The 6,968-nt window shown below is 39.9% G+C and overlaps 1 pseudogene; it reads right to left on the reverse strand.

The window, feature by feature from the left end:
• Positions 1 to 3,245: 3,245 nt before the first annotated feature.
• Positions 3,246 to 4,421, reverse strand: LOC107536992 (glutamate dehydrogenase 1, mitochondrial-like; annotated as a pseudogene).
• Positions 4,422 to 6,968: the final 2,547 nt, after the last annotated feature.

Genomic DNA, 6,968 nt, shown 5'->3' on the forward strand with positions numbered 1-6,968 from the left:
CTGAAATCATATCAAGCATCTTCTCAGATCACAAGAGCATGAAATTAGAAATCAACTACAGTAAAAATACTCAAAAACACTCAAACACATACAGGCAAAATAGCATGTTATTAAACAATGAAGTAGTTACCAATATAATCAAGAAAGACATAAAAAACTTTCTGGAAACAAATGAAAATGAACTCACTCCAACCCCAAATCTATGGGACACAGCCAACGCAGTCCTGAGAGGAAAGTTCATAGCGCTACAGGCCTACCTCAAAAAGCAAGAAAAAATGTTAATAAACTATTTAACCCTACAATTTAAAAAATTAGAAAGTTCCCTGTGAAGCCATCTAGATCAGGGCTTTTGTTTGCTGGGGGTTTTTGGATTACTGCTTCAGTTTCATCAGTTGTTATTAGCCTATTCAGGTTTTCTGATTCTACCTGATTCAGTTTTACATGACCTCATTCATATGTGGACTCTAATAAACAAAACAGGCTGAGGAATAAAATAGATCCAGAGACATAGAGGCATGGATCAGACTGAAAGAAAACCAGTCTCAGGTAGATACCTGCATTTCCATATGGAAACAGTCTGTTGATGAATGAATAAATGAATGCATGAATGAAGAAAATACAGTACAAATATATACAATGAAATATTATTCAGCCTTTAAAAAAGAAGGAAATCCTGTTTTTTTGTGACAATATGGATGAACCTGGAAGACATTATCCTAAGTGAAATAAACCAGACACAGAAAGACAAATATTGCATGGTATAACTTATATGGTGATTCTAAAACAGCCGAATTCATAGAAGTAGATGTAGAATGGTGGTTTCCAGGGCCTGGAGGAGGGCTAGAAGTGGGAAAATGTTGGTCAAAAAATATGAGAGGCAACCAATCAATTTTTTTCCTATCTCTTTCTCCCTCTCCCTTCCTCTCTCTCTAAAAATCAATAAAAATTTATTTTTAAAAAAGGTACAAACTTTTAGTTATGCAGGATAAGTTCTGTAGATCTAATATATACTATTGTGGCTCTAGTTAATAATCCGGTATTGTATACTTGCAATTTTCTAAGAGAACAGATAAATGTTTCCTTCACACACAAACAAAAAATGTTAATTAGTTTGATTGTGGTAATCATCTCACAATATATATGTATGTCAAAACATCACTTTATATACCTTAAATATATACAATTTTTGTCAATTATACTTCAATAAAGCTGGGAAAAAAGACAAAATTCACTATCAATTTGTGTGTGATACCTGAAAACTTCTCCTGATCCCACATCTGGGCTCACATAAGAGTTGCCTATATTTTTACTATAATTCTAACATCTTCCTATTGTGTTCATAATTACACCTCTAACCCTCAAAAATGAGAATTCCTTAAGTGTCTTTGAATTCCCAGCACTTGTCTGTACATTGTTAGATGTGATAAATGTTTGTTCTATGAATGAACAATGAACGGTCTCTGTATCTAAAAACAGTATAACACCAGGAAAAGAGAACACTATTGCTATCTGACAGACCTGCAATCAAATCTGGCCCATCCACTTATGTAAGTTCTTTAAGTCATTTCTTCATTTGCAAAACGGGTTAGTAAAACCCACCTTACAGGCTTATTGTAAGAATTTAAAAAGATCATTTAAATAAAGTACCTAATATTATAGCTGGCAGCTATTAGTGAATGCACATTGCACATTATTTGTTTGGACTAATTTGTCTGTAATGCCTACTTGAAAACCTGAAAATAAATGGAGAAGTTGAGAAATCACACTTTTAAATCATTTTTAATCACTTTTAATAAAACAGATAAATTGTCCATTTTTGACTCAGTCAATCTTAACTGCAGAAAGTGTACTAAATTCATCATTTAAAATTTCCTAGGTGCAACACGACTACCCCACAAGAGTGTGCATAGTGATCAGAGATACAACAAGATAATTTACATATGAAAGAAGTTTTTAAAAATTGGTTCAAAAGAATCAAAGCACACTAACACTTATGAACATTCTTCATTCTTCCTTTTTTAAGGTAGACGTTCAATAACTGCTTTTATCACCAGGCTACAAAGTAGTTAGAAATTTCTGAAAGGATATTATTGTTTAAAAAAAGAAAAAAGCTCATTCTTACATAAATAATATCTAGCACTTCATTGGGACACTACTATTCAAAAGGTCCTGGCAAAATACAACATTCAAACTCGGGTTGTTTTCAGGCTGTTGTTAATGAAGCTGTGAGTAGAATGTGAGGCCTCTGAAAGAGAACACAAAGTCAGGGCGAGTTAGGCCATTGTTAGCAATGCTCAGAGCTGCCAGCCAGACTCCAAAGAGGGAGCCCAAGCTTTTTTTTCTGGGACACTGTATTTGCATTATTGTTCAATCAGTCAACACAGTAGAGTTTCAAAAGAGAACAATTAATTAACATGATGAGGTTACTGCATTCTTTGAACTATATGTCATAATGTGGTTAGTAAATTCTAACAGTCTTAACAAAAACAGCCTCCATTATTTGCTATTCAATGATATGAATGAAGAAAACTTAATTCTCCATTGGGCTTTTTGTTTTGCTGGACAATATACTAGTGATAAGCTATAAATGATAGTTTTATGTTATAAAATACTAGCTTTTTTCATTCGTTATATTTATAGGCATTCACTGCCTGAGTCAAGGTTAGACTTATTAAGTGATTAAAGGCAATTTTATTACAGCAGTGTGTACTTATTTTACTCTAAAAGAATAAAATGCATAAAGAGAAATCGCTTTTATTTTTTTGCAATCTGTGAAACTGAGTTCTTTTGCTGATATAAAATATCAATAACTCACTTGAGGGCCATGCTGTCTTCTGAAAATGCCACACACCTGTTTCTTAAATGTGTCAAAGTTACAGGATCTTAGACTTGTACGGAGCTGAAGCAACAAGCAGCTGACTGCTGTTGAACAGCAAGTGCTTTCCTGGGCCACAGCGGACTGTTGGGAAGCAACCATGGAGCAAGGCAGTGCAGCCAGATAAAGGGACTTTTTATTTAAAGGCAAAGTACCCAAATCTCTCTGGCATCTACTTTCAGCATTGTACATGATTCCCTAACCTTAATTTCTTTTTTTTAAGGGGCTGATTTGGATTGACTTTTGAGAATGATGTCCATTACCTAAATAAGTAATGGGAGAAAGAGATCTCTATGGTTATATGTAAACTTGTGATAGGTCTACAGATGGAGAGGTGAAGAGGGTAGTAAGGAAATCAACTAGAAGCCATCTATGTGAAGGTCACACCAGCTTCACTGTACACCTTGAAGGCTTTCTCAATGGCATTGATGTAGGCAGCTGTTCTCAGGTTATACTTCATGGCTGTGTGCATGGTTTGTCTGGCTGAGTGCTCCATAATGTAAGCTAAACCAGAACAAACAATGTCTTCCTCGGATACCCCTGATATCCTGTCTTGTAACTCTGATGTGGGCACAACAGGAATAGTTTCACCGTGCTTTCCAAATTTTCTTTCCAAACTCTCTTGAACAAAAATGAGCAATTGGTAGTTAGAATCCCTTTCATATTTGAAGGTGAAATGGCCATAGCTGACATGATTTAGGTTCTTTGGCCACTCCAAGTAAGACACTGTCACTCCTCCAGCATTCAAGTAGAGGTCTGAAATAACCATAAATTTCCTCTCCATGAAAATCTTATCACTTTCTGGAGTTGTCAGTCCATCAGCACCTCCAGCAATGATCTTGGCTTTGATTCTGGGTGCCTTGGACTTGGCCAGCTGTTTCTCACTGGCAACAGATTAATATGTCACAGTCGGCCTCTAAAATGCTCCCTTCATAAAGCTTTGCTTTAGGGAAATCTAGGATCAATCCATGTTGCAATTTGAAGTCTTCCAGTTCCTTTGGGTCAGTACCATCTGGATTCCATATGCTCCCATCAAATTTACCAACACTAACACATTTAGCACCAAAGTGATGCAAATATCTCATAGAGTGCAGGCCCACATTACCAAACCCCTGAACAACAAATGTTTTATTGCCAAACCCTGGTGTCATTCCTAAAATGCTCATGCAAGAAGCTTCATTGAGGAAGTTTTCAATCTCATGGAAAACTCCCTGGCCAGTAGCAGAGATCCACCCCTGGAGTCCACCCTGACTGATGGGCTTACTAGTGACACAGGCATGGGCATTAATATCAGAGTGCTCTATGGGTGCTAGCATAGGTGACAGCAATCCAGGACATCTCCCGCTAGCCCATGCTCATGTCCGGGGCAGGCACATCAATGCCAGGACCAATAAAACCCTTCTTTGCCAGTTCCATGGTGAACCTCCTTGTGATCTTTTCCAATTCCTTAGTGGTATAGTTCTTGGCACTGATGTTAACACCAGCTTTGGCACCCTTAAGTGGCACACCAACCACTGCACACTTATGTCATCAGAGAAGCCAAAGCTTTTACTTCATCTACACTCAGACGGTGCTGTAAGGGATACCTCCATTGCAGGGCGTGCAGCGCTGGCTGTGCCGGGCCCGGTCGCCCTCGAGTGACCTCCCGGGACTCGTCGTGGCGCTGGGTGGGGAAGGGCGGGCTCGGCACATGGTCTCAGGGCTTGAAGATCGGCAGGATGCCGCGCACCCGCTCTGCTTCTGCTTCTCACTCTCCCGGGTTTGGAGGTCCTCCACCAGCTCGCCCTGCATGAGGCCGGCGGCACAGTGGCCGAGCCCCCCACCGCCCTCTGGAAGCTGGGGCTGTCCTCGTTGTAAGCCGCCTCTGCAGCGTCGCCGGGGCAGCGGCCGGCTCCCTCCGGCCTGGCCCAGCAGCGTGGCGGGCCCGCGGCGGCGGGACAGCAGCTGCGCTTCGCCCAGGCAGGGGCGCGGGGCGGCGGGGAGGCGGCGGGGGGCAGGGCCCCGGGAGGCGGAGGGCGGCGGCCTGCCGTCCTAGCTGTCCCCTCCCCCCACGCTCACCGCCTAACCCGCGCGCTGGCTTTGGGGCCCGGCCCGCATCACCTCTGAAGGGCACGGTGGGCGCGGGCCTTGAACATTCTTTTTTTTTTTCTTTATTCCTTGAGATTTTCTTATCTTTTTCTTTCATTTCTAAACATCTCTGAAAAGCAAAGGTATTTTCCTCCCTTCTTATCTCAAGCCAATTGCCCACTAAAGAAGGAGATGGGTTCATGTTTCCTAAACTTTAAAACTCTGATGATGGTTATCCTTTCAGAGGCTGAATTGGGTCCAACAGACAGTTCTTATCTACCTAAGAGAAGCTACATAAATTTATATAACTTTTTTTTTCTAACAACTGAAAGACTACTCTTATCATAAAATATGAGAAATTAACTCTGAGAGGCAAAGGCAAACCATCTTTGGAAGCTCATGAGTCAGACTATTTTAAGTAAACAAAGTTCAGAAGTGGTTGCTTTCAGAAGATATTCAGCCCAACAGAAGATATTAAACCTGCCTGTGCTCTGAAGGGATCTTCAGACTAGAAAGCTACATACCAAGAAGTAAACATGGTAGAAATTGTCATTCCCCTTGTCACTCAGAAGAGCCATCTGCTCCTGAGTTAAAGCCATTTTCTATTAAATTCACCAGCATACTAATTAAAGAATGACTGGAGGATGGTGAAGCTGCCAGATGCTATGAAGATATATCACTGTCTTTTTATATGGTTAGGCAAACATTTAATTAAACCTGCAGATGCTATGTTTGCTCTACACACCAACACAGCTAAATCTCATTTACCTGCAAAAATAATTTCATATTAGGGTTCTTCAAGAGACTTTGCTGAAATATTTAATGCCTTTGTACATGATTTAACCAAATGCATAGTAATTACATCAGGGTGACTTGAACCTTTCCTTGGGGTCCTTGTGTCTCCTCCTAATTAATAAGACATCTCATCAATAATATCCTTAATTGTAGGAGTCAAATTATAGAAAGCCTAGGTATAAGTATGGGTGCTCAGCCTGTCTCTATGACATTTTACTAGGGTATAATTTTTGATGCATTTAAAAGGCCTCTTTCAAAGAAAATTAAAGAAGTCTGAAAGGAGATGGAAATGAAATGCCATGGCAGGGTTTGCTTGTTATGGAACTCTTGTTTAAAAAATTTTTTATTTATATTTTAAAGAAAGAGGAATGGAGAGGGAGAGAGAAACATTGATGTGAGAGTGAAACATCAACAGGCTGCCTCCTACACACCCCCTATTAGAAATCAAGCCTGTATCTGGAGCATAGGCTTTGACCAGTAATCGAACCAGCAACTTTTCAGTTTATGGGATGACGCCCAACTAACTGAGCCACACTGGCCAGGGCTGTTATGGAACACTTGCTAATGACCAGAGAGCACCGTGGGCCTAGTCTGACCACTCTCTTCAGGAAAATTTAGAGCCATTTTCTTTTGCAACAAAATGTGTTTGAGTTTTTTAATTATACACATTATTCTCCTCTTTAATTGAGCACAATATTTTGATCATCAGTGATTTTAGCTAGAAAACATGCTACATATCACAAAATTTAAAAACAATAAATTATAATTATTAATGGATACTAACTTTGGGCTGGAATGAAGACCATTATCTTAATCAAGGACCCTGAAGACTGGATATAGTCTCTTCCATTAATGGGTTTTTAAGTTAATGTCTTAAGGATCAGATGCAGTGCAAAGGAGAAAGGAGGGGTTTAAAAGCGATAGGTCTGCTGAGAAATGAGCTTCCCCTGCAGCCATCTCTGCCTCCTTGCTCAGCTAGTCCCTTGAGTGCTGTAACAGCAAAGTTGGTGAGATGGTTTGCCTGAAACTGGCAGGAAACTTATGCACCCCTATGTTCATACGAGCACAATTTACAATAGCTAAGATCTGGAAACATCCCAAGTGCCCATCAGTAGATGAGTAGATAAAAAAGCTGTGGCACATTTACACCATGGAATACTATGCAGCTGTAAGAAAGAAAGATATTTTATCCTTTGGAACAGCATGGAGGGAACTAGAAAGTATTACACTA

Source organism: Miniopterus natalensis, chromosome 2 (assembly GCF_054644295.1).
Source record: "Miniopterus natalensis isolate mMinNat1 chromosome 2, mMinNat1.hap1, whole genome shotgun sequence".
In the NCBI taxonomy this organism is placed as follows: domain Eukaryota; kingdom Metazoa; phylum Chordata; class Mammalia; order Chiroptera; family Miniopteridae; genus Miniopterus; species Miniopterus natalensis.